This window comes from Bubalus kerabau, chromosome 11 (genome assembly GCF_029407905.1).
Source record: "Bubalus kerabau isolate K-KA32 ecotype Philippines breed swamp buffalo chromosome 11, PCC_UOA_SB_1v2, whole genome shotgun sequence".
Lineage (NCBI taxonomy): Eukaryota > Metazoa > Chordata > Mammalia > Artiodactyla > Bovidae > Bubalus > Bubalus kerabau.
This window is the reverse complement of record NC_073634.1, coordinates 40,055,600-40,082,996: the sequence shown is the minus strand read 5'-3', so window position 1 is coordinate 40,082,996 and position 27,397 is coordinate 40,055,600. Positions and strand designations below refer to the sequence as shown.

The 27,397-nt window shown below is 43.2% G+C and overlaps 1 protein-coding gene and 1 long non-coding RNA gene across 5 annotated transcripts in view; both read right to left on the bottom strand.

The window, feature by feature from the left end:
• SPTBN1 (spectrin beta, non-erythrocytic 1) overlaps positions 1 to 27,397 on the bottom strand; it is a 212,922-nt gene that overhangs the window by 81,362 nt on the left and 104,163 nt on the right. The window lies entirely within an intron of this gene.
• LOC129623077 (uncharacterized) lies at positions 1,958 to 26,723 on the bottom strand. Its single transcript, XR_008700335.1, has 3 exons — positions 23,684 to 26,723; positions 2,653 to 2,722; positions 1,958 to 2,192 (listed from the first exon to the last, which is right to left on the bottom strand). It is a non-coding gene; the product is annotated as an uncharacterized LOC129623077 (long non-coding RNA).

Here is a 27,397-nt window from a genome sequence, read left to right as displayed (position 1 = left end):
TTTCTTACAAAGCCAAATAGTACAGTTTTGGTGGGCAGATTCTATAAGTACACAGTGTACCGTACTTTGCTTTCATAAAGGAGGACAGAAAAACTGGAGGAGGAGATGGCCTCACAGTCAAACCCTCTAATGATCTAGTCAAACAGCTGGGCGGAGGGTGTCCCTGGACAGGCCCTCACTCAAATCAAAGGAGACCAGGACAGTCAACTAGTTTTTTTTTTTTAAATCAGTATCTATTTCTCATTGATGGGAACTCGCATCAAAACTTTAAAGTACAATTTTACAGAAGACAATGCACCAGGTATGCCCTGGATCTGGTGGAATCTTCCTAGCTTACAACTGGTCATTTACCTTAATTTCTTAAAATGAAAAAAGTAACAAAAAGGGGGCGATCTGGTGGAATCTTCCTAGCTTACAACTGGTCATTTACCTTAATTTCTTAAAATGAAAAAAGTAACAAAAGGGGGCGTGAACAGGAAGATTAGTTTTTTCACTGTTCTATTTGTCTTAGAAACTTAAATCTGTTGCACAGTGTTGCTTAACTTAAATCCAAGTGTCTTCCCACAGAACCTTTCTGTTTTTTTTTATATTTATCTTTTATTTATATTTATTTATCCTTGGAAAAAAGTTATGACCAATCTAGACAGCATATTAAAAACCAAAGACATTACTTTGCTAACAAAGCTCCATCTAGTCAAAGCTATGGTCTTTCTAGTAATCATGTATGGATGTGAGAGTTGGACTATAAAGAAAGCTGAGCGCCAAAGAATTGATGCTTTTGAACTGTGGTGTTGGAGAAGACTTTTGAGAGTCCCTTGGACTGCAAGGAGATCTAACCAGTCCATCCTAAAGGAGATCAATCCTGAGTATTCATTGGAAGAACTGATGCTGAAGCTGAAACTCCAATACTCTGGCCACCTGATGTGAAGAACTGACTCATCTGAAAAGACCCTGATGCTGGGAAAGATTGAAGGCAGAAGGAGAAGGGGACGAGAGAGGATGAGATGGTTGGATGACATCACCGACTCAATGGACATGAGTTTGAGTAGGCTCCATGAGTTGGTATTGGACAGGGAAATCTGGTGTGCTGCAGTCCATGGGGTCACAAGGAGTCAGACACGATTGAGAGACTGAACTGAACTAAACCTGTTCTTAATTGGGGCATGCTGGATCTTTATTTGTGGCATGCAAACTCTTAGTCACAGCATGTGAGACCTGAGTTACTGAGATCCTGGTTCCCTGGCCAGGGATCAAACCCAGGCCCTTTGCATTGAGAGCACAGAGTCTTAGCCACTGGACTACTAGGAAAGTCCCTCCATAGAACTTATATAACGTCCCAAAGTACACACCCCACATGCAGGCCCTCACCCATCCCTTTTCTCTCCCATCACTACAAGCAAGATGTTAACTCTCACTTCACAACATTGAGGGCTTATGACAGGTGTGTTGACCTGGCTGCTGTGGTTTTACCCATCTGTAAGGGAATGGGCCTGTCACAGGAGAAGCTTGACTCCTGGTTACCTAGATGTGGCCTGGGAACTCTACTGCTATAGCTGACTTGTTCTTTGGGACATTTTATTGCTTAATAAAGACCTTGGCTGTTTCTCCTCAACAGACTCTATAAAGATAATAATCTTGGAACTGGGTGGGAAGGGCTGGAGGCTCAGAGATGTTCCGTTGGGGTGGTAGATAGCAGAAAATCCACTTCCAGGACTAGGTGAAGGAAGGTGAAAATAAACTGTTTCTTGAACTTGAAAAACAAATCTTGTCCAAAGACACAGAGAAATGGATATACAAGTATGTACTGGGTAGGAGGGTAAGTGGGCAATATAAAAATTTTTTAAATGCATTTCCTCCATGTACCAATCACACCTCTATATACTTTGTAGAAATACTTGTACATAAAGATGTACAGGATATGAACTGCAGATTTTTTAAAATAATTGTAATAAATGGAGGGCAAAACCAACATGTTGTTTAATTGCTACATCATGTCAGACTCTTTGTGATCCCATGGATTGTAGCCCTCCAGGCTCCTCTGTCCATGGGGTTCTCCAGGCAAGAATTCTGGAATGGGTTGCCATTTCCTTGTCCAGGGGGTCTTCCCAACTTGATCCAAGGATTGAACTCCTGAATTGCAGGCAGATTCTTCACCGCTATACCACCGGAGAAGCCCTTACCGCCCCCTACCCCTACAAAAAAAAAAAAACACCTTAAGACCAAAAACAACTAAAAATATTAATAGACTGATTAAACTATGATTCATTCATATAAAAGAATACTATATACATGCCAAAATAGAGTAAGGGAAATGAATGAAGAGTTACTTACAGAATCATATACATATTTTACATGATCCTATTAGTATCTATTTATTTACGTTTAAGTATATAAAAAGGTATAGGAAGATACTTTTCAAACCATTAACTCTAATTATCCCAAGAGAGCAGCAGATGTAGAAGGCATTTCTGTTTCTGTATTTCTGCACTGTTTTTTTGTTGTTGTTAATGAACACATACCATTTTTTAAATATGTCAAGGGCATTTCCATTTGCAGAGAAAAACATGTAACTCATTTTTATTTGATAAGAGAACTAAGGTTCACCAGTGGGTCTGAGATTGATGAGTATGGGGGGAAAAAAGGGGCACTCACCAGAGAAAAACAAATTCTCCCTGGGCACCACAAAGGGTCAAATGTGAAATGCTGCCTTCAGTGAGCACTCCTAAATAAATAAAACACCAACCTGAATTTCCATGTCTTTCTTCTGGAGACTACTCAATCAGTATTTAACCTTATACAACACTTATAAGCACAATAAGGCAAACAAATATTAATACTCCCTTTCAATAGGGAACTGAGGATATTATTATAACACAAAAATTAGTGAGAATCACTGAAGAAACACTAGTTTTCAAATCAGGATCCCCAAGGGCATGCTCCAAGTACACTTTCTCACCTGTGCTTTGGTCAGAAACATTCCATTACCGGAGTTCCACTTCAGATTTATGGGAAAAACAAATTCTATTTTTAAAAGGTATTTGCAAACTGCTGTACTGAGCAACGGGAAACAAAGAGAGATATTGTGCAGTCTACTGTTTAATGACATACCAGCCTCAATGACAGGTAATTATACTGCGCGGCAATGAGGAACAAGCAACGCACAGGAGAGAGATTAACCGATCAGACATGAGTCAAGGGGTCAAAGCTTCACAGTTGAGATTTGACTCAAGATGACATCACAAATCAGCAGCAAGGGGAGGATCAGAGCCCACCAGCTGGGGTTGATCTACCAGCACTCCAGCCACGCAAGTGGGAAGTTCCACGGACGTGACCCTGAACAATTGGGAATCTCCCATGTCCACCCCCATACTTACGAGTTTATGGAGCACTTACCAGAAGGGCCACACAACACCCTTCTGAGCACTTCACCCAAACTTATTTAATTCTCACAACCACACTGTGCAGCAGGTACTCTTATCATCAAACATATTTTGCCTAAGAGTAAACTATAAGGCTCCGAAAGGTTCAGTGGCTTGCCCACAGTCACAAAGCAAGCACAGTTCCAGAAGCCAGACCCAAGGACTGGTGCCACAGCCCTCACTACTCCAAACAGAATTGTACATCAGCAAAGACCTTACCAGCACAATTACTATGAAATTAGGCTCAAGTCTCAATGATGAATTACTTTATTCCCGACCTACAGGGACCACGTAAAACTAATTCCCTTAGTTCCATCCACCTTAATTCCTGACAATTCCAAAACCAAAACTTTTACTTATAATTCAATGATGGCAGAGGTCCTCATCAGAAAGCCCTCCATGTTTTCAGCTGTTCTTCCCCTTTCACCAGGGTCTCTTCAAGGTACATCAAGGCAGGTGCTCTTCTCTCCTGCCTCCCACTGGGGAGGGGTGTAATTCACCGTGCCCTCAGTCACCACCAATCCAAACCCAAGATCAACACCTTTCTTTCTGCCATCACCTTTAGCTGCAACACAGAAATGTCTTATGATTCTCTCCTATCCCAAACCCCATTTAAAGTATTTTTTTAGATTCTGGAACCACTGAGTCAAGAAAATAGCTTTGTGATTGTTTTGCCATCATGTATTTTTTCAGAGAGATGAGATCATTTAACATTGTACCTGTTGTTCTTTTTTTTTTTTTTTAAAGGCATCAATATCAACCCAAAGCTTTGAACAGGCCTAGGTTATACACAGCCAGACTCCAGGTGTGTTTTCCTTTTAGCTTGCTTTCCAGAGCCATCCTATTTTTGGCCCTGATAACTACAGGCACTCCACATACCAAACCACAGAGCAGTGCCTCCTCAGCCAGGGCAGAGAGAAACGCCTGATGTCTGGCATGGGGAAAGGTCTTCATTCAGATTTGAAAGTAAGTAGAGCAATTAATTAATAAAAATATATAGCTCGGGGTAATTAGCAGGAGCAACAAAAGTGTTTAGCTGAGTTTTCCCTTTTTATCTTGAGGCAGTTCCAATAGACAAATGCTCAGGATTAATGAAGTTTAATGAGACCTGCAGCAGCTGGCTAATTAGTCAGTGAAGAGGAAAGCAGTAATGACAAGGGAAAAGGGGCTTTATTCCTGTTATGAGCCCAGGCCTTGGACAGTTCTCCTAAACTGTGGGGCTATCCCCCCAAGAAAATTCCTGAAAACCTCAAAGTGGTCCCAGGGAATATTAAAATTATTTTTTCTTTTTTAAAGGCAAAGAAACCAAAGCATGAATGCTGGCTTCCCCAGAGCTGGTTCACCAGATGAGGAGGAGTGGCTATGGGAGCCCAGAGGCTGTGGCAACTTGGCACCAGCCATAGTTCCCTAAGGAGCAGCACCAAATTTTGTCAACATCAAAGAGTGACCACACCCTGGGGAAGCTGGACAGTCACCATCTTATGTCTCACTGAAGATCTTACAGAGAATCCTCAATTCTGAGCATCCCTTCCTCCCCAAAACTAAGAATATTTAAAAAGCTATTCATTATGAAGAAGCAGCACTTAATAACAAAGGGAATCTCTTCTGCTCTCCATCCTGCGCTTGGATCATCATTTTAAAAACTGCACAGCAGGAACCCAAATCCTTTCAGAACTAACTAGTTACTAGCAGCAAATTCCCCTTCATGGATCACAGCCTTGTCGTGGTGAAGGGGCTTGCATAACTCAATGAAGCTATGAGCCATGCTGTGCAGGGCCGTCCTATGACCACTAGGACGGGTCATAGTGGAGAGTTCTGACAAAATGTGGTCCACTGGAGGAAGGAATGGCAAACCACTTCAGTATTCTTGCCTAGAGAACCCCACGAACAGTAGGAAAAGGCAAAAAGATATGACACCAGAAGAGGGGGCCCCCAAGTTGGAAGGTGTCCAGTATGCTAATGGGAAAGAGCTCCATTTTTTCTGGAGCTAAGACGAATTGCTCCAGAAAGAATGTAGTGGCTGGGCCAAAGAAGAAATGACACTCAGCTGTGGATGTGTCTGGTGGTGAAAGTAAAGTCCTTTGCTGTAAAGAACAATACTGCATAGGAATCTGAAATGTTAGGTCCATTAATTAAGGTAAATTGGACATGGTCAAGCAGGAGATGGTTAAGAATGAACATCAATGTCTCCGGAATCAGTGAACTAAAATGGACAGGAATGGGCAAATTTAATTCAGATGACCATTATTATCTACCACTGTGGGCGAGAATCCTTTAGAAGAAATGGAGTAGCCCTCGCAGTCAACAAGAGAGTCCAAAATGCACTACCTGGGTACAATCTCAAAAATGATAGAATGATCTCGGTTTGTTTCCAAGGCAAACCATTCAACATCACAGAAATCCAAGTCTATTACGCCCAACCCATAATGCTGAAGAAGCTGAAGTTCACCAGTTCTTTGAAAACTCTCAACACCTTCTAGAACTAACACCAAAAAGATGCCCTCATCATCATAGGGGACTGGAATGCAAAAGTAGGAAGTCAATAGATACCCAGAATAATAGGCAAGTTTGGCCTAGGAATACAAAATGAAGCAGGGCAAAGGTTAACGGAGTTTTTGTCAAGAGAACACTCTGGTCATAACAAATACTCTTTTCCACAACCCAAGAGATGATTTTACACATTGACATCACCAGATAGTTAATATCAAAATCAGACTGATTATGTATTTTGCAGCAGGAGATGGAGAGGCTCTAAGCAGTCAGCAAAAACAAGACCTGGGGCTGACTATGGCTCAGATTATCAGCTCCTTATTGCAAAATTCAGGCTTAAATTGAAGAAAATGGGGAAAACCACAAAACCATTCAGGTATGACCTAAATGAAATCCCTTATGATTATACAGTGGAGATGACCAATAGATTCAAGGGATTAGATCTGGTAGACAGAGGGCCTGTAGAACCAAGGTCAGAGGTTCATTAACACTGTGCAGAAGGCAATGATCAAAACCATGCCATAAAAAATGAAATGCAAGAAGGAAAAGTGGTTGTCTGAGGAGGCTTCACAAATAGCTGAGGAAAGAAGAGAAGGCAAAAGGCAAGGGACAAAGGGAAAGATATACCCAACTGAATGCAGAGTTCCAGAGAATAGCATGGAGAGATAAGAAGGCCTTCTTATATGAACAGTGCAAAGAAAGAGAGGAAAAAAACAGAATGGGAAAGACTAGGTATCTCTTCAAGAAAACTGGGAGATACAAACGGTAAATTTCATGCAAAGATGGGCACAATAAAGGACAGAAACTGCAAGGACCTTATAGAAGCAGAGGAGATTAAGAAGAGGTGGCAAGTATACACAGAAGAACTGTACAAAAAAGGTCTTAATGACCCGGATAACCACGATGGTGTGGTTACTCCAAATACCCTACAGTATGAAGTCAAGTGGGCCTTAGGAAGCATCACTAGGAACAAAGCTAGTTGAGATGATGGCATTCCAGTTAAGCTATTTAAAATCCTACAAGATGATGTTGTTAAAGTCCTGCACTCAATATGCCAGCAAATTTAGAAAACTCAGCAGTGGCTACAGGACTGGAAAAACTCAGTTTCATTCCAATCCCAAAGAAGGACAATGCCAAAGAATGTTCAGACTGTCGTACAACTGTGCTCATTTCACATGTTAGCAAGATTATGCTCAAAATCCTTCAAGTTTAGGCTTCAAAAGTACATGAACCAGAACCTCCAGATGCACAAGCTGAGTTTAGAAAAGGCAGAGGAACCAGAGATCAAATTACCAACATTCACTGGATCATGGAGAAAGCAAGGGAATTCCAGAAAAACACCTACTTCTGATTCACTGACTACACTAAAGCCTTTGACTGTGTGGATCACAACAAGTAGAAAATTTTTAAAGAAATGGGAGTACCAGACCACTTTACCTGTTTCCTGAGAACCCTGTATGCAGGTCAAGAAGCAATAGTTAGAATCGGACATTCAACAACAAACTTGTTCAAAATTGGGAAAGGAGTATGTCAAGGCTGTATACTGTCACCCTCTTATTTAATTTATATGCAGAGTACAACATGCGAAATTCCAGGCTCGATGAATCAAAAGCTGGAATCAAGATTGCCAGGAGAAATATCAACATCCTCAGGTATGCAGATGATATCACTCTAATGGCACAAAGTGAAGAGAAACTAAAGAGCCTCTTGAAGAAAGTGAAAGAGGAGAGTGAAAAAGCTGGCTTGAAACTGAACTTTGAAAAAACTAAGATCATGGCATCCAGTCCCATCGCTTCACGGCAAATAGGGAAAAAGTGGAAACCGTGGCAGACTTTCTTTTCTTGGGCTCCAAAATCACTGTGAATGGTGACTGCAACCACAAAATTAAGACACTTGCTCCTTGGGAAAAAAGCTATGACAAACCTAGACAGCATATTAAAAAGCAGAGACATCACTTTGCCAACAAAGGTCCATCTAGTCAAAGCTATAGTTTTTCTAATAGTCATGTACAGATCTGACAGTTGTACTATAAAAAAGGCTGAGTGCTGAAGAATTGATACTTTTGAACTGTGGTGTTGGAGAAGACTCTTGAGTCCCTTGGACTGCAAGGAGATCCAACCAGTCAATCCTAAAGGAAATCAACCCTGAATATTCACTGGAAGGACTGATGGTGAAGCTGAAGCTCCAATACTTTGGCCACCTGATGTGAAGAGCAGACTCACTGGAAAAGACCCTGATGGTGATGCTGAGAAAGACTGAAGGCAAATGGAGAAGAAGCGACAACACAGATGAGATGGTTGGATGGCATCGCCAACTCAACAGACATAATTTGAGCAAACTCTGGGAGATAGTGAAAGACAGGGATGCCTGGCATGCTGCAGTCTATGGGTCACAGAGTCGGAGACGACTAAGTGACTGAACAACAAGCAGCAAGTTTCTCCTTCTATCAAGAAACAACAAGGGAGGGAAGTTTTTTGTTCAAAGAGAATCTGACTATACTCGGATATAATCTTATCCCCCTAACACATATACACACACACACACACACACACACACACACACACACACAAATAAGCCCCTGATGGCAATACTAGTTATCTTCCTAGTTGACAAGGCCTGTGCTTCAAATTGCCTTCTCAATAATGTGGATGAATCTGCTCTTTATATATTTAAGAAACAGGCTATGAAGAGCCAGTGTGGGCCTTAAAACTGAAAAGTGCATGGCCAAAGTGGGTCAGGAGCCTCTAAATGTTGGTTTCCTAAAAGTTTCAGGTGCTTTGTTTTAGTTTTACACATAGTTCTACCTTTAACCTCCACCACTCAGCATACCAGCAAGAAACAAAATCTCCTCCTTATGTAACAATAAAGTCACCCCAGAGTAACCTTCACACACTGGGTTTTTACTTCCAAGAAAAACAGCCTTGCAGCCATCTTTGCCATGAAGAGGGTACTCTAAGAAGAAGCCTGAATTTTTTCAGCATTTGCTTCCTTCCCCACGAGGACCAGAGGCTGTTAGTGCCAGCCTGGAGAACACTTTCCTAGATGGCTTTAATGTAAATGAAATTATTCCCATTAATTATTGACATAAAAAAAGGTCATACACATTTGTCCTAGCAACACCAGAGAGCAGTTCTTGCTAGCAGCTTTCTGACTCTGGGAGAAGAGAAAAGAAACACTCATTAGTTCAGCAGAGATTCGAGGTTATAACCTGCTTCCAAAGTAAATACAATTAACTGCTCGAGGGTATTTTACAGTTTTAGGATCTCTGTCACACTGTACTTTCTGGAAAGATCTGAAACAATACAGTCATTGCAGTCTTCATGCGGTGGCTAGAACCGGTTCCGACATTCTCATCAACCCTCTGAGACTGACATTAATCTAAACCTAAAGGTCAACACTCAGAACTGCACATGGCAGATACGTGTTCCCCATTCAAAAGCAGGACCAGCAGCGGTGCTCAGCTCCCTTGATGTGCCCCCTCTGGACATGCGCCCCAGCCAGTGAGGATCTGGTCTGCCTAGAGTGCTGGTATTAAGACAGCAGCACTTTCCTGTCTCCTGTGCTCTTTCTACTATACAGATTAGAAGCAACCCTCACTGGGTGCTACAGTCCCTCCATGTGAAATGTGAAAGACTGCGAGTTTAGGTGGTTTCAGAAACATCGGTTTGTGATATTATATGGTTTACCCATATATCATATAGTATCACAAACACACTGGCTGTCATCTCTACAGAATAAAAAAACCCTGTAACTGATAATCATGTATTCTGCCTCTTTGGGGGGACATTCTTTCACCTGTGGGGTACCACAGGCTGCATGGAAGCTGTTATTCATTCTGACTGCATGCTTGCTTCTGACTGCATGCTCCTTCCAACATCTGAAGCACACTGCGTCTCTGCAGATAAGGTAAAAGAGATCACTTAAACTATATAAAAATCCATAAAATAAACTTTACTCTCAGATCAAAATGGGAGTTTACAACACACACACTTGCCATATGAGAATTTTCCATAGCACTCTCAACAGAAAATTTCTTGGGGAAAACGTGGAGCAGTGACATGGCACCGTTCAGCTTAGTAATGTCAGACCTTGCCAAGAAAGATGAAAGACATTCACATTTTTCTGGATATAGGTGTGCAGGGAGAGAACAAACCTAGTGTTCACCAAACCAAAGACCCCATGACAAGTCTTGTGATTCTTGACTCTCCAGCAGTAGAATTATCATCACACATACACACACACAAGCACATGACCATCAGGAGACACTTGCCCAGGCCAAATTAACTAATTTCCTGGACTAGGTGGGGTACAAAAAAACAAATTACTTGCTTCTTTTATGCCAAATGCACAATAGATGGTAAACAAAATCAAACTTGTGCTTTTAGGGTAGAACAACAAGTAAGGATGAATAAGTGGCCCTCTTAAAAACCTACTTTTCTATCTGCTACAGGGAACTCAAAAGGTGGCCTGGGGGAAAAATATCTGAACAGCAGCTGGAAGTCTTCACATACACTTGGCAGCAGCCAAACCAGAAATAGGGATTATCTACTTCATTCACACATTGGAAATCACAGAACAAAAGGTAACTAACTTGGCCCAAATACACCCACAAATGTTCCAGCAGCTGAAAATGTTTAAAGTCAAGAAAAATCTGCCAACTTCAAGAATCTGAACTTAAAATGTAGGTCTGGGCTCAACTTCATGCTCCTAGTTAATGCCATCTCTGTTGAAAACTGCTCCAGGATTACCTTCTGTACAGCCTGCACCAAGGAGTCCATCAGTTCAGTTCAGTTCAGTCCCTCAGTCGTGTCCAACTCTTTGCGACCCCATGAATTGTACACACCAGGCCTCCCTGTCCATCACCAACTCCCAGAGTTCACCCAAACTCATGTCCATTGAGTTGGTGATGCCATCCAGCCATCTCATCCTCTGTCGTTCCCTTCTCCTCCTGCCCCCAATCTCGCCCAGCATCAAGGTCTTTTCCAATGAGTCAGCTCTTCACATGAGGTGGCCAAAGTACTGGAGTTTCAGCTTTAGCATCATTCCTTCCAAAGAACACCCAGGACTGATCTCCTTTAGAATGGACTGGTTGGATCTCCTTGCAGTCCAAGGGACTTGCAAGAGTCTTCTCCAACAACACAGTTCAAAAGCATCAATTCTTTGGAGCTCACAGTCCAACTTTCACATCCATACATGACCACTGCGAAAACCATAGCCTTGACTAGATGGACCTTTGTTGGCAAAGTAATGTCTCTGCTTTTGAATATGCTGTCTAGGTTGGTCACAACTTTCCCTCCAAGGAGTAAGCATCTTTTAATTTCATGGCTGCAGTCACCATCTGCAGTGATTTGGAGCCCCCCAAAATAAAGTCTGACACTGTTTCCACCGTTTCCCCATCTATTTCCCATGAAGTGATGGGACCAGATGCCATGATTTTCGTTTTCTGAATGTTGAGCTTTAAGCCAACTTCTTCACTCTCTTCTTTCACTTTCATCAAGAGGCTTTTGAGTGAGTTCCTCTTCACTTTCTGCCATAAGGGTGGTGTCATCTGCATATATGAGGTTATTGATATTTCTCCCGGCGATCTTGATTCCAGCTTGTGCTTCTTCCAGTCCAGCGTTTCTCATGATGCTCTTACTCTGCATCTAAGTTAAATAAGCAGGGTGACAATATACAGCCTTGACGTATTCCTTTTCCTATTTGGAACCAGTCTGTTGTTCCATGTCCAGTTCTAACTGTTGCTTCCTGACCTGCATATAGGTTTCTCAAGAGGCAGGTCAGGTGGTCTGGTATTCCCATCTCTTTCAGAATTTTCCACAGTTTATTGTGATCCACACAGTCAAAGGCTTTGGCATAGTCAATACAGCAAAAAATAGATGTTTTTCTGGAACTCTCTTCCTTTTTCCATAATCCAGCAGATGTTGGCAATTTGATCTCTGGTTCCTCTGCCTTTTCTAAATCCAGCTTGAACATCTGGAAGTTCACGGTTCATGTACTGCTGAAGCCTGGCTGGGAGAATTTTGAGCATTACTTTACTAGCATGTGAGATGAGTGCAATTGTGTGGTAGTTTGAGCATTCTTTGGCATTGCCTTTCTTTGGGATTGGAATGAAAACTGATCTTTTCCAGTCCTGTGGCCACGGCTGAATTTTCCAAATTTGCTGGCATATTGAGTGCAGCACTTTCACAGCATCATCTTCCAGGATTTGGAATAGCTCAACTGGAATTCCATCACCTCCACTAGCTTTGTTCCTAGTGATGCTTTCTTTCTAAGGCCCACTTGACTTCACATTCCAGGATGTCTGGCTCTAGGTGAGTGATCACACCATCGTGATTATCTGGGTCGTGAAGATCTTTTTTGTACAGTTCGTCTGTGTATTCTTGCCACCTCTTCTTAATATCTTCTGCTTCTGTTAGGGCCATACCATTTCTGTCCTTTATCGAGCCCATCTTTGCATGAAATGTTCCCTTGGTATCTCTGATTTTCTTGAAGAGATCTCTAGTCTTTCCCATTCTGTTGTTTCTCCTCTATTTCTTTGCATTGATCGCTGAGGAAGGCTTTATTATCTCTCCTTGGTATTCTTTGGAACTCTGCATTCAGATGCTTATATCTTTCCTTTTCTCCTTTGCTTTTCACTTCTCTTCTTTTCACAGCTATTTGTACAGCCTCCTCAGACAGCCATTTTGCTTTTTTGCATTTCTTTTTCTTGGGGATGGTCTTGATCCTTGTCTCCTGTACAATGTCACGAACCTCTGTCCATAGTTCATCAGGCACTCTATCAGATCTAGTCCCTTAAATCTATTTCTCACTTCCACTGCATAATCATAAGAGATATGATTTAGGTCATACCTGAATGGCCTAGTGGTTTTCCCCACTTTCTTCAATTTAAGTCTGAATTTCACAATAAGGTGTTCATGATCTGAGCCACAGTCAGCTCCCAGTCTTGTTTTTGCTCACTGTATAGAGCTTCTCCATCTTTGGCTGCAAAGAATATAATCAATCTGGTTTCGGTGTTGACCATCTGGTGATGTCCATGTGTAGAGTCTTCTCTTGTGTTCTATTAGTCTTTGCCCTGCTTCATTCCGTATTCCAAGGCCAAATTTGCCTGTTACCCCAGGTGTTTCTTGACTTCCTACTTTTGCATTCCAGTCCCCTATAATAAAAAGGACATCTCCTTTGGGTGTTAGTTCTAAAAGGTCTTGGAGGTCTTCACAGAACCGTTCAACTTCAGCTTCTTCAGCGTTACTGGTTGGGGCATAGACTTGGATTACTGTGATACTGAATGGTTTGCCTTGGAAATGAACAGAGATCATTCTGTCATTTTTGAGATTGCATCCAAGTACTGCATTTATCAGATGTTAAACTCCAAAATTCTATCAGTAATACTTAAGGGCTAGTGTCCTTCATTCTATGTTCTCAAAGTTCCTTTACAAATAATTTTGTATACTAGCAAGATACCAGGCAGATACAAACAGACACAAACAAACAAAAAATAGCACTACCCAAACCAAAATATCTAAACAAAAACTCAATACTGTGAGAATAGAAATGGTGAGTTTATGATATGGTGATGAATAACTTGTACCACTGGGGGAAAAAATCAGAGTCTGCAACGTCTGCTCAGTTCCTCTTATTTTGACAGAATGGCCAAAGTAAACTACCATCAAAGAAAAGGAAACAAAGTCTTTCAAGATTAAGCAAGGCGTGAATTTTATATCACATCTATCATGCTGCCCCCTCACTATTGCTGCCAATTAAGAGCAAAAGGCAGCAGAAATCCTTACCAGTTGGAATAGGATCAGGAATTTCCAGTTGTCGGCAATGACTTTCACCAAATCAAGGTTTCCCAGGTCCTAACAAAATGCTGGAGAAGGCAATGGCACCCCACTCCAGTACTCTTGCCTGGAAAATCCCATGGACGGAGGAGCCTAGTAGGCTGCAGTCCATGGGGTTGCTAAGAGTCAGACACGACTGAGCGACTTCACTTTCACTTTTCACTTTCATGCATTGGAGAAGGAAATGGCAACCCACTCCAGTGTTCTTGCCTGGAGAATCCCAGGGACGGGGCAGCCTGGTGGGCTGCCGTCTATGGGGTCGCACAGAGTCGGACACGACTGAAGTGACTCAGCAGCAACAAAATGCTAATCCAAGATCTACACAGCCACAGGCCTCACTCATCATGTAGTAAATACTCTTGAGAGGCCGCACAGCTCAGAGCTAAGGATTCAGAGTCCAGAAGCAGCCTGCCTGGGTTGGGATGCAGACTCTACCACTCATAGCTATGTGTCCTTGGGCCAAGGGTCCCTTACACCTCCGTTTCCTCACCTCTACAATGGAGATGATTCTCATCTCACAGGGATACTGGAAGGAGCCTGTGAATCAACACATGCAGTGGACTTACTGTAGAACTGTGCTGGCCCAGGGTTACAGATCAAGAGGTTTTAGCTGTATTACCATTACAGCCACGACCACTGCTAGGCTAGACTGTAAGGAGGGACCTACTTTCCTTCTCTCTTTGCAAGAGGATATATAGCTGGTTTTGCTTTCCCCTTCTTCACTAGCTTGTAAGTTCCACTACTGGACTGGTCCTGTGAGCCAGAGAACAGAGAAGCCAGAAATGCTTGCATGTTTTTGGCAGTGGGCATCTACCCGGTGAGGCCTCAAAGGAGCTTTTAGTGAAATGAAAGTTACCACAGATGGCCAGGAGCACCCTCAATGCATCTATTTGCAGGGGCCCTTAAATCTGCACCCAATGATGATCTAATAAGCCTTCCCAAGAGGTGAGAGAAGTGAGAGGCAAGTTGCGTGTGCAAGGTCATTTCACCAACATCAGCTGCTAGGCACCTGATTCCCTGTACCTGTGCCAACATCAGCTGAATGCTGGCTAACAAAAAGGAGGCAAAAATTCCACCTAAAAATAATAAGCGTTAATAACTGAAATGTATACATCATATCTGAGGCAGAGGTACAGTCTCTCCAACATATCTCAAGGTTCTGAAGCCCCCACTCCCACTCCTAGGCACCCACCACCTCATTACCTAATCCTGGTCCTGAGCTCAAATGTCAACTCCTACAAAAAGCCTCTCTCAGATCCCACAACCCAGGGATGTTACCTGCATGTCTCAGAATACCTGCCACTTTCCACCAAGTATTTTCTTTTAGAACATAATTTCAGACAGTGGCTACCTTTTTACACCTCTGTGTCTCTCAGTTCAGTTGCTCAGTCATGTCTGATTCTTTGCGACCCAATGGACTACAGCATACCAGGCTTCCCTGTCCATCACCAACTCCTGGAGCTTACTCAAACTCGTGTCCATCAAGTCCTGTGTCTCTAGTGTTTGCTTATTAGTACTGTAACTTGTTCAATTTGTGCTTGCTGCAGACTGAATGGGTAAATGGATTCAATGGCTCCTTTAGAGATTTCAGAGTTATAAAGGTGTTCCAAAAACTTAACCGCCTTCATCCACAGAACTTGTTGCTTGGTCGCTAAGTCGTGTCTGATTCTCTTGTGACCCCATGGATTACAGCCCACCAGACTTCTCTGTCCATGAAATTTCCCAGGCAAGAATACTGAAGTGGGTGACATTTCCTTCTTCAGGGGATCTTCTCGACCGAGGGATCGAACCAGCATCTCCTGCATTGGCGGGCGGATTCTTTACCACTAAGCCATTAGGGAACCCCTCCATAGCACTTATTAATTAGAGGTGCAGGCTACTCTATTCCAATCACCAGTATGAATTGGGAAAACAACTAGAGTGCATTCTAAGCAACTGACTCTCAGGTTTTTTGACAGCTGAATTTTCAAGACAAGTTCTAGATAATATTTATCACCAAAATAAAGAAACTAGAGCTAACAGCAATTTTTCTGATCTTCAAAATTTCCCATCAGTGTTCTAGCTTTAAGTCATTATTTGAGCAAAGGGAGCAGCAGAAAAAAGGCAGATCTGGGTGATGACAGGAATCAACAAAGGCCATCAACATATCCACCTTTCCCTCTAACTCTGCTGCCATAACCTAAACTGAACCAGGCTCTGGAAGCTGTCCTAAGCACCCACCCAAACATGTTTCTCTAGTGCTACAGGTCGATTCCTGTCTCACCTAGGAGAAAGGAAGAAATACAAGGTTTCCACGACAGCCTAAGCAGAGGCGTGTTGGGACCCAGTTTTCCAAATGTAGGTGAGCATATTTTTCCCTCCCCTTTTGGTTCAGAGGTTTGTGGGCAGGTTCAAGTGAGCCGCTGGTATATAGGAAGCTGAGCAGTCTGGTTGCCACTGAGTCACCACCACACCACTGTATCACAAGAAAGGCTTGGCTGCAGGTATTTCATGGCCAACAACTCAGGATCCAGTGCCCTACAGTATTAGCAGTGGATCTATATCCATGTCTATAACTACATTCAAAAGGACCCTGATATGCCAAGGCTGAAAAATCACCTGAATTTAGGCTATTACATGGCTCAATATCCCACCCCCCACAGAGCCTAAGTGCATTTACCAAACACTGAATCCACACGTGGGTGAGCATTAGCTCTGTCCTTTAAGACAGGGGTCCCCAACCTCTGGGATCTAATACCTAATGATCTGAGGTGGAGCTGATGTAACAACAATAGAAATAAAGTGTGTGATAAATGTAATGCACTTGAATCATCCTGAAACCTTCCCCTACCCCCCAGTCTGTGAAAAAATTGTCTTCCACAAATTCTGTCCCTGGTGCCAAAAGAGTCGAGGACCACTGTTTTAAGACAGGCAGATACATTACCCATCCCCACAATGTTATGCCCCTTGAAATATCAATGATAAGCAAATCAGCAGATAACACTGTTTTTAATGGAAGGATTTACTCAGCAATAACAACAGTCTTATCAGAAAGACTCATATTGACACATGAGAAAACTATTAGCCTTCTGTTTTCAAGCATGTGTTCAATGTGTTCCTAGGTTAAATGGTACACTTTTAAACACCTGTGAACTGGGTGAGATCACAAATAAGAATGACTGAATACAGGTTTTAAACAAAATTAAAAACAATAATAAAAACCAATGCAGTCCACCTCTGTGCTGACAGACATGTACATAAGTCGTGCTATCGGCCTCCACCTATTTAGAAAAAGCACATGCTTCAAGCTCAAAGAAATGCTGAAAAGGGTTCCTTCCTGCTACAGAATTTCCCAAAGTCACCCATTTTGCCACATGCTGGATAAGAACTTTGCCACCTCGTTGCACCTTTCTGATCCTCCGGTTCTTCAATCTGCTCAGCAGGTGTGATACCAACTATCTCACAGGGCTAAGGGACAGATAAATCCTATGTTGGTGATGGCACCTGATTTATACCTAGACCTCAGGCTGGAGGGCCCACAAAAACGTTTTTTAAGTTACACTCAGGGCAAGAGAAAGCAGCTTGTGGTTGAACTTCTGTATCACCGGCATCAGCAGACTCATGAACAATGTGATGGAAAGGGTGTGACCTCCAATTCCAAACCAGACCACACTGATACAGCACTCACAGCACCCCAGCTCACCGCAGGGTGACACAGGCATGACCCATGCTGAACACAGGGTGAGCAGTGACTCCAGCAGCGGAGGGGCTTCCTGACCCTGGGGCAGAGGCGCTGGCCTCCAGAGGCAGGAGGCAGGAAACCTCATCATAAATCTCACTCCCAGAGGGGAGGACGCTTTCTGAGGAGCCAGTGTTGAGAGAGATGCTTCAAAGCAGACAAGAAACCGTGTGGGCTGCTGCTGGAAGATGTGGTCCAACTGCTCCCTCCACACCCCACCACACCTAGATCCTCTCGGGTGATAACGATCTCTGAGAGGCGGTGAGGAGGAGGGTTCTGTGGACACACAGCCAGGTATGACTTCCAGGCCCACCGAGTACTAGCTGTCTGCTGCTGAGCAAGTTGCCTCACCTCTCCAAGGCTTGGTTTCCTCATCTGTACACAGAGATAACATCTGTGCCCATCTCTTGCATTCTCTCAAGAGCGCAATGAGGTAATGTGTATGATAAATGGCACAGTTAGGTTACTGTTACTGAAAGGTCTCTGCTTCCGTCCTCCGGGGACACCAGGCCAGTTGAGTGGATCTGAGCATGAGGACAGTCTCACCATTTGTTTTCTTACCAAAAACCGCTGCTGCTGCTGCTAAGTCACTCCAGTCGTGTCCAACTCTGTGCGACCCATAGACGGCAGCCCACCAGGCTCCCCCGTCCCTGGGATTCTCCAGGCAAGAACACTGGAGTGGGTTGCCATTTCCTTCTCCAATGCATGAAAGTGAAAGGTGAAAGTGAAGTCGCTCAGTCGTGTCCAACTCTCAGCGACCCCATGGACTGCAGCCCACCAGGCTCCTCCGTCCATGGGATTTTCCAGGCAGGAATACTGGAGTGGGGTGCCACTGCCTTCTCCGCACCAAAAACTTCTTAGAATCAATTATGAATTTGTATTTTTCACAGGGAGTTTGTACATTATTATGTAAACTGATTCTTACAGCAACCCCGGAAGCTAGGGGAGGGCTGGTGTTCTCCACTAGGCAGGTGTACAAAGCAATTCCCCTTCCTCATAGACACCCAATCAAATCCTATTACAAAAATGGTTTTCCTGTCTCTTGTTTGTGAGCTTCTTGAGGACACAGATGGAAATTGTACCCCACTGCCTAGCAAGGAACTACAGAGGCCCTCATCAGGCAGAAAGCTCAACAGGGGTTGAGTAACGCCATTCATTATTCTAATAACCAGGTCTCCTGCTCCAATAGAAGTTTGGTTTGTGGGTTTTTCATGCAGGGAACCTTAGCAGATGACTTAATAGTGTGAATTTCCATGGAGGGAGTGGGGGTGGGGAGACAAAGACAGAAGATCCCAAATCAACGGATGCATCACCTGGGCCTCACTTTCCTCTCCCAAAGAGCACTGAGCATTAGAGCGGCTCCTGATCAAACAAAGGGGGAGCCAGGACCCAGGACACAATTCATGTGTGCAGACAACTATGAGCTCATAGGAAAATGAGGTAAGAGAGGTCATTTCAGAATCCTTGGGTGACAATGGCTGGGATGGACATCTGGGCCTGCCCTACCCTCTGACCACCAGCACACTGGGGGGTGGGGGCAAATCCTCACAGAGGCAGCCGGGTCCAGTGTCCCTCCCTCAGTTGCAATCCTCTCCCTTCCTGGAGGGCCATGTGAATTTGCTACCCTGATAAAGAGTGAGTGTGGTTCTGGGGCCAAGGACTCCTGGTTAAGCCCAGCTACAGTCAAGCCCACTGCAGAATGAGTATGACTTTTAAAAATTGCTTCCTTATGTGTCCAGTGAAAAAACAACCTATCTCAAAATTGAAATCATATATATTTACAGAGGAAAACTGTGCCTTTCTTTTTTTTGGGGAGGAGGGGGGTAGAAACTGGAAGGCGCTGAGGGTTGGGAAGTAGTAGTTCTTGGGCCAAAATGACTTTTCTCCGTGGCTGTTTCTTCCGTTTCAAAGGCCAAGCTTGCACATTATCTGGTATCTAAATTTCTGAGGCTCTGCCTTTATTTGCTCAGAGTATTACTAACCGCCTGTCTTCTAGAAAAACATTACTCATGCGACATCACTCCAAGAAAGAAATATCATGAGTTTTATTTTACAGCCATACAATGTAAAACTCTGAATGGCTACCACACCCAGAAGAATGGATGGCGGTTTCTCAGGGCACACTTTTACCTCTTTTGCCGCGTATTAATGTCACCCTTAAACTTTTCTCCTGGTCCAACTACTCTTGGCCACCCAGTCAAGGAAAAAGAAAAACAACAAAAGGAAGAGACAACCCCATGCCTACATTAATCTCCAGGCATCAGCTCCTCTCTCGCAAGCACTGCAGTAGTGCTTGGGGGCGCCCTTCTCTCCTCCCCATCAAAGTTCAGTCCGTCTCCCGGTGCCGTGCAGGGTACAGGGACTACTTACGGGAGGTCCCGAGGGCCTTACCAAAATTTCATTTTATCAAAAAAGGAGAAAGATCCAGATAAGCCCTTCCTGAAGTTATAATTTAGGCACGTCATAGAGCTAAAGTCATTATTGTGAGTAATTCATTCTTTCATTCAACATATTTCTCACCATGTGGCCCGTGAGGCCACCTTTTCTTAGGGAGTAAGAGGCAACATGGAAGAAAAGCTGCTAACTCACTTTAGAACAACTCCATAGGTATTACTGCCTTCATTACTTTACTCATCCATTCATACGTTCCTTCATTTGTGAAATGTTTGTTTATGTGCCAAGCACCAGGAAGGAATGCAGGGATGAACTAACACACACACAGAGAGACATCGTCTCTGTCCTCCATACACAGTAACAGGTGCTTTCATACACAGTTAGGGTGACCCAGCGCCCAGCTTGCCTGGGACTTGGGGTGATCCCCTGGATGTGGAACGCCCAGTGCTAAACTGGGAGAGTCTGTCAAATCAGGATGAGTCGTCACCCTGTTTAGACAATATACTAATTCATGCTTCCCAACCATTCTGGGGGCTATTTATTCTTCCCAGTTTTTATAGATGAAGAACATGGAGCTCAGTGAGGTCCCTGGTAGAACCAGAATGTGAATGCTGGCTTCTGTGAATCCACAGCCCATGTGCTTTCCACCACCCTTGTGTTTCTGAAATGACAGAGAAAATGTCCTACTTCTGAACACAACAGCCTTTCTCTCCACCTCCAGGTTCTGACCACTTTCCCTGAGCGCTCTCCCCTGGCTGCTGCTACCCAGCCTCCACCACAGGCTGAGTGCAGCTGGGATTTCATCTGCTTGGCAGTTGTTCGCAGATAACACGTAATCTCCCTCTACCACTATAAGGCCAGATTTTTTTTTATAGCAAGTCGTTTAAACCCCTGTAGGAATAAACGTCTCCCTCAATAGGAATCAGGAAAAGTATGTTTCAAGCACCAAAAACATACTTTGCACTCAAGTTGTATTCACCTCTCAACTACTATACATTCAAGCTAGCAATGTACAGAAACTCACTGGCATTTAACAGTTCAAACAGACTAGGCAGATTTTCAAAGGCTCCATCCACTTTAAAACAGACCTTCAAAGTTTCTCTTTAGAAAAAGGAAAAAAGAAAACCTAATTCAAAATGCCAAGGCCACATTCCAAGGGATAACCACCATTTTTGCCTGTCAGTGTGGCCAAAATAATGTCTATGGTTTGCATAAGGATTTCAGGCAAAACACACACACACACACACACACACACACACTCCTACAACTGGTTGTGCTTAAACCCACAGCTCTCGTTCCAAAATTCCAACACAACTGCACCCTCAGCAGGGGGGTAAAATTCACCCCAGTAATGACACACCCTATGTAATTTCCTTGCCACAGGAGAACAGAGCCTCCAGACTTTTTATGTTTTGCTCACATTCTTCATGAATGAAGCGTGCCTCAGTGATCCTCAAATTAACTTTCCACTTGCATCATTTAAGCATTAAAAAAAGACTTTAAGGCCAGAGCTTTCATAGGGCCTTTGTGAGACCAAATATAGGCCTGCCTGTGTCTCCATGCTACTGTGTGTGATTACTGGATTTGCGACTTAAAGGTCCTGCGGTGCTTGAAAACAAGGTTGGGGGAGAGAGAGAGAAAGGCTAAGAAAGGCCTTTCAAAAGCAAACACAGAAGAGGCATTCAACAATCTACAGAGGGCAGTTAATATGAGTTTGGCTACAGTAGTCTCTTCTGACGATGGGGTGGATGCTCTGGCCACAGCATTAGCTGCCCCGCATACTTTTTATGAACTCGGAAGGGGCCCCACTACTGTGTCTTCAACCTACATCAAAAGTCACCAGGTCAGAGAGAGCGCTGCCAACCTTGTGTACTTTCTAAAAGGGAACATAAAAGGCCGTGTTCCGGCTGGGTGCATTTTCAGGCAAACTTGACACTTTTCTAAACCTGGTAAAGGAAGCCACACCCAGAGCAGGTTTCGGGGGTGGGGTGGGGGTTGAGGCACTCAAGTTCAAAGACTCGCCCCTGCTGGGTACTGCTTTGCCTTTCCACCTAGACCTGTAATAATAAAGGCTGCCATTGACTACTGAGGGCCCACTATGTGCCAGGACAGTTTCCATGGACAATCTCCCTTATTCTTCCTACAATCCTGTTACAAAGAACTTGTATTAACCCCACCCCATAGCAGAGACAGCAGGCTCGGGTCGTTAGATAAATTGCCTTGGTTTGGAAAGCAATTTGGCAAGAGGCATAGAAATAATCACATATGAAATGTGTATGATATAATGCTAAGTAAAAAATCAAAACATAATGACTCTAACAGTGTTACACTGTATGTAGATAAGAACTCTAAGAAAGTTAAGATCTGTTGGGACTGCAGGATTACTGTTTCATTTGTATTCCTTTTGGAGGTGACCTAATATGGCTATGAAATAATAAATATAAAAAAAGTTTTTGAAGTAATACAAAGAACAGCTAAACATTTAAGCTTTGTCTATTAATAACTTTCAACCTTGCCTTTGAAAGAACACCATCTGAGTCACCTTCTGACTACTACTCTTTCAGTACCCACGCCCCTTCCCTGGTCACAAAGGTTCTGGACAGAAGCCAGTCAAGAACAGAAGTCACTTTTCTCCCCACCCCTTTTCTTTCTTCTAAGAGGGAAAAATTCTGGCTGACAAGCTTCAGCAGGTGCTTTTTCTCCCCTACCTAATCAATAACCAGTCATTTTGAAGCTTCACCTGCAGGCTCACAGGAAATGAGCACTTCTCAAGTAACAGATATTTAATTTATTTCAAATCCACTTTAACACCAAAACCTAAAGGCACTGCTGGGTAAGTCTGATACATATGAGACTGGACTGAAGTCTAACCAACTGTAAGAACATCAACATTCATTTAATTAGGATTATTTTATTAAGATGGAGTGTGGGAGAAAGGGGGTATTTTTGCTGGAAAAAATAGTTTAAAAGTATATAAAAGGTTTAAATCATGAAGCAAGAATGGACTTTAATAAGCCTCTACTTCCCAGGACACCATGTTGAAATTTTGGAAGAACTTACAGAAAGTAGTCCCGAGTATTTTTTTAATTCTCCATTGACACCAAATGGATAAATGAAAAGAAACTTGCGGGTTTTTAAAAATAAATCTCACAAATGTCTAGAACTGCAGGATTATCAAGTAAGAGAATCCTAGCCAAATTCTACAAAGATTTACAAAGCTAGGAATTAACCAACCATACTTTAAAGCCCTGTAATCTCCTAGGGTAATAATAAATTGCTTTAATTAACTATTATTTATCTAGATACTATATTATTTTTACAGGTAAAATAATCCAGTTTGCTTAAAACACACCCCCCCAAAACTCCTTCCTTTAATGCAGACTCTGTATGAAACACAAACGTTAAACCTTAGACGGGTCATAGCCTCTTTAGGCCATGTCCTTCCCAGCTCAAGGGCTAGAGGAGCAGGCCGAGTTTATTTCCAAGGCAGTGCTTCTTAGAAGACTTGGCTGTGCCTACAAACCACTTGGGGATTTTGTTAAAATGAAATTATGACTCAGTGAGTTTGGGGTGTGAGCCTAAGATTCTGCATTTCTAACAAATTCCCATCTACAGAACACATTGAGTAATAAGGTTCTAAATATCTTGCAGTTCAAAATCCAGGGGGGTTATGTTGTTCCTGTTTCTCCTCACAGCAAATGCAATAGCTTAAGCGGTTTCCGACATCCTCACCTGACCGTCACCCACTCTCCAAGACAATTATTACACTCAGGAAGCAGACCAGCTTTCCCTTAAGGAGAAAGAAATCATTTGAAAAAGTCACTCACTTAAAATCCTTCAGCAGTCTCCCACTGCCTGACTGACTCCCCAGCTCCCTGACGTGACTGACAGCACCATGCATCCTTTGGCCTCTAGAACCCCTCTTAACAACCCTTCCTCTCTCTGTACTCTGAGCTCTGCCTACCTGGGCTCTCACCTGGAACGTGTTTATTCCTCCACTTGCTTCTACTCATCAGCTCGGCCAGCATGTCCAGCATAACCCAACCACGCTTACTCACAGGATTCCTAACCAGAGAACAGCTGCTTACTGAAAAGCAGGCAATCAGTAAGTATTACATATTAATAAACAGAACTAAAAGCAAGCCCTATGTTATTTAAATCAGTTTTATCACTTTACTTCTTAGGAATCTTCTTGCTTTAAAAAAGCCTAGATTAGTAACTAACTACTGGCCTTTTATGGGCTTGCCTGGTGGCTCAGTGGTAAAGAACATGCCTGCCAATGCAGGAGACGCAGGTTCAATCCCTGGGTTGAGAAGATCCCCTGGAGAAGGGCATGGCAACCCACTCCAGTATTCTTGCCTGGAGAATAATACTGTGGACAGAGGAGCCTGGTGGGCTCCATGGGGTCACGAAAGAGTCAATCACGATTTAGCAACTAAACAACAACTCTGCTTTTAAATGACAAGTCCTTTGCATCTGTAATATACAAACTGCCAGATTTTTAATTAAGCCAATTAAGCAAAAAATACTGAAGTGCAAAAAGGCATTACAATGCCTCTATCACTTATCTCCCCCCATTATTAGTTTTTCATAGCTGAGGCTTCAAGGAGTTGATAGAAGCTTGTCAAGCAAAAGGGAGAAAGAAGTAAAGTGAAGTGAAAGTTGCTCAGTCATGTCTGACTCTTTGCGACCCCATGGACTATAGAGTCCATGGAATTCTCTAGGCCAGAATACTGGCGTGGATAGCCTTTCCCTTCTCAGGGGATCATTCCAACCCAGAGATCAAACCCAGGTCTCCCCGCATTGCAGGTGGATTCTTTACCAGCTGAACCACAAGGGAAGCCCAGGCACTAAGATCTAAAAATAGCTGGGGAAAAAAAAATAAATAAAAAAAAATAAAAACAGCTGGGATCTACCTGGCGTATTTTTGATAATGTGCATAAGTGTGATTCTAGAAGGAACAGATGAGTGGCTATGAAGCTCTGGTTCCCTGAAAACGGAAGCCCTGATAGATGATTGAACCCGTTTGGCAGTCATGAGGTGGCCGAGGCCTGCAGATGCTAAACGGCTCCTCTAGTTGAGCAGGGTTGACCTCATTCCTGACTAGCTAAATACTTTTCCGCTACTACACAATTTTGTTCTAAAATATACTTTCCCCCAACTCTTCATTCTTTAGTAATAAATCAGATAACAGTATTTACTGCTATCTGGGAAGAAATCATGCAGTCTGTTCTTCCCAAACCCTTCCACCCCCAAATTGTAAAGAGGGTACACATGATCCAGTAAGAAAGTGTTTCTCAAACCTGAGTGTGCATCACAGTCACCTGGCAGGCTAGTTAAAAACCTATGAACGTATGGTAGTGTATTTCCCATGGAATTTGCTGTATGACTCAGGGAACTCAAATCGGGGCTCTGTAACAACCTAGAGGGATGGGAAGGGGTGGGAAGTGGGAGAGAGGTTCAAGAAAGAGGAGACATATGTATACCTATGGCTGATTAATGTTGGTGTATAGCAGAAACCAACACAATATTGTAAAGCAATTATCCTTCAATTAAAAATAAATTAATAATGCAGAGTACATCATGAGAAACGCTGGGCTGGAGGAAGCACAAGCTGGAATCAAGATTGCCAGGAGAAATATCAATAATATGCAGATGACACCACCCTTATGGCAGAAAGTGAAGAAGAACTAAAGAGCCTCTTGATGAAAGTGAAAGAGGAGACTGAAAAAGCTGGCTTAAAGCTCAACATTCAGAAAACGAAGATCATGGCATCTGGTCCCATCACTTCATGGCAGACAGATGGGGAAACAGTGGAAACAGTGGCTGACTTTATTTTTCTGGGCTCCAAAATCACTGCAGATGGTGATTACAGCCATGAAATTAAAAGATGCTTACTCCTTGGAAGGAAAGTTATGACCAACCTAGACAGCCTATTAAAAAGCAGAGACATTACTTTGCCATCAAAGGTCCATCTCATCAAGTCTATGGTTTTTCCAGTGGTCATGTATGGATGTGAGAGTTGGACTATAAAGAAAGTTGAGTGCCAAAGAATTGATGCTTTTGAACTGTGGTGTTGGAGAAGACTCTTGAGAGTCCCTTGGACTAAAGGAAATCCAACCAGCCCATCCTAAAGGAGATCAGTCCTGGGTGTTCATTGGAAGGACTGATGTTGAGGCTGAAACTCCAATACTTTGGCCACCTGATGTGAAGAGCTGACTCATTTCAAAAGACCCTGATGCTGGGAAAGATTGAGGGCAGGAGGAGAAGGGGAAGACAGAGGACGAGATGGTTGGACTGCATCATCGACTCGATGGACATGGGTTTGGGTGGACTCTGGGAGTTGGTGATGGACAGGGAGGCCTGGTGTGCTGCGGTTCATAGGGTCGCAGAGAGTCGGACACGACTGAGTGACCGAACTGAACTGAATAACAATTCAAAAACCCCCTATGAACAGGCCCCACCCTGAGAGTTTCTGGTTCACTAGGTCAGAAGCAGGGCCTGAGAATTTACATTTCTAGCAAGTTTCCAGGTCATGATGATGCTGCTGGTCTAGGAACCTCATTTCGAGAACCATTCCCATAACGTAGTTCATAATACTACCTTCATTCATTTACTCCTTTAACAAATACTTAGTGACTGCTACAGGTAAGACAGGCTGTATCAGACTTTCATCTTTACCCACCCAGGCTTCATGAAATGTAAAGCAAGCAGAGGCAGATTCTCAAACTGTAACCAAAGGCACGATGTGAAAATCCCCAAAGAATGACCAAGTACTTAGACTTTAAATCTTAAAGGAAAAGAAACCAAGAAGAGATTCTGATCACCTCTCCCTTGAGGAATACTCAGAATTTAGTGGCATCTGAATGGAACCTCAAAAAAAAAAAAAAAAAAAAAGATCCTGAAACAAGAAATAATTCTTAGGGGAAGAGACCAGGTGAGCAGGGTCTCAAAGCCAGGAAAACGCAGGGGAATTTTAGGGAATCCTGAATACTGTGGAGCTAGGAGTAGGAAAAGCTGGAGGTGGGAAGGCTGGCTAGAGTCAAATCTCACATGTTTGTGCAGGGAGGTCTCTTATCAGAGTCTGCCTCTGGGGAGGCTAGGGCAGCTCCATGGGGCCAGCTGGGCATAAGGAAACCACAGAAAGAGACGAACACAGAGCAGGAGGCAGTGGGGCTGTAGACAAACCCCTTTCTAGGTTCAAAGTATAAGAGGAGACAACTTGACAACAGTCACCCAAAACCTTCCTTGGGCCACAATGTTTACAGTCCCATTCTTTTACTCCCTTAAGAGAAGTGGTATCTTTTCCTCAAAGGGAATATCTATGTCCCTCCTCTTTTTCCTAACTAGTCTCCAAGAGTCCTTTTAACAGTCATCCCAGTCAAGCACTGGACTTAAGCTAAAAGAATCAGTGTTTCAAGCTCATCAAAATTTGAGGGTGTCACATGTTCAGAAATCTGAGCGGTTCTGGGCTTGTTAATTTTCCATGTCACCAAAACGTACTCACAAAGAAGGCAATGGCACCCCACTCCAGTACTCTT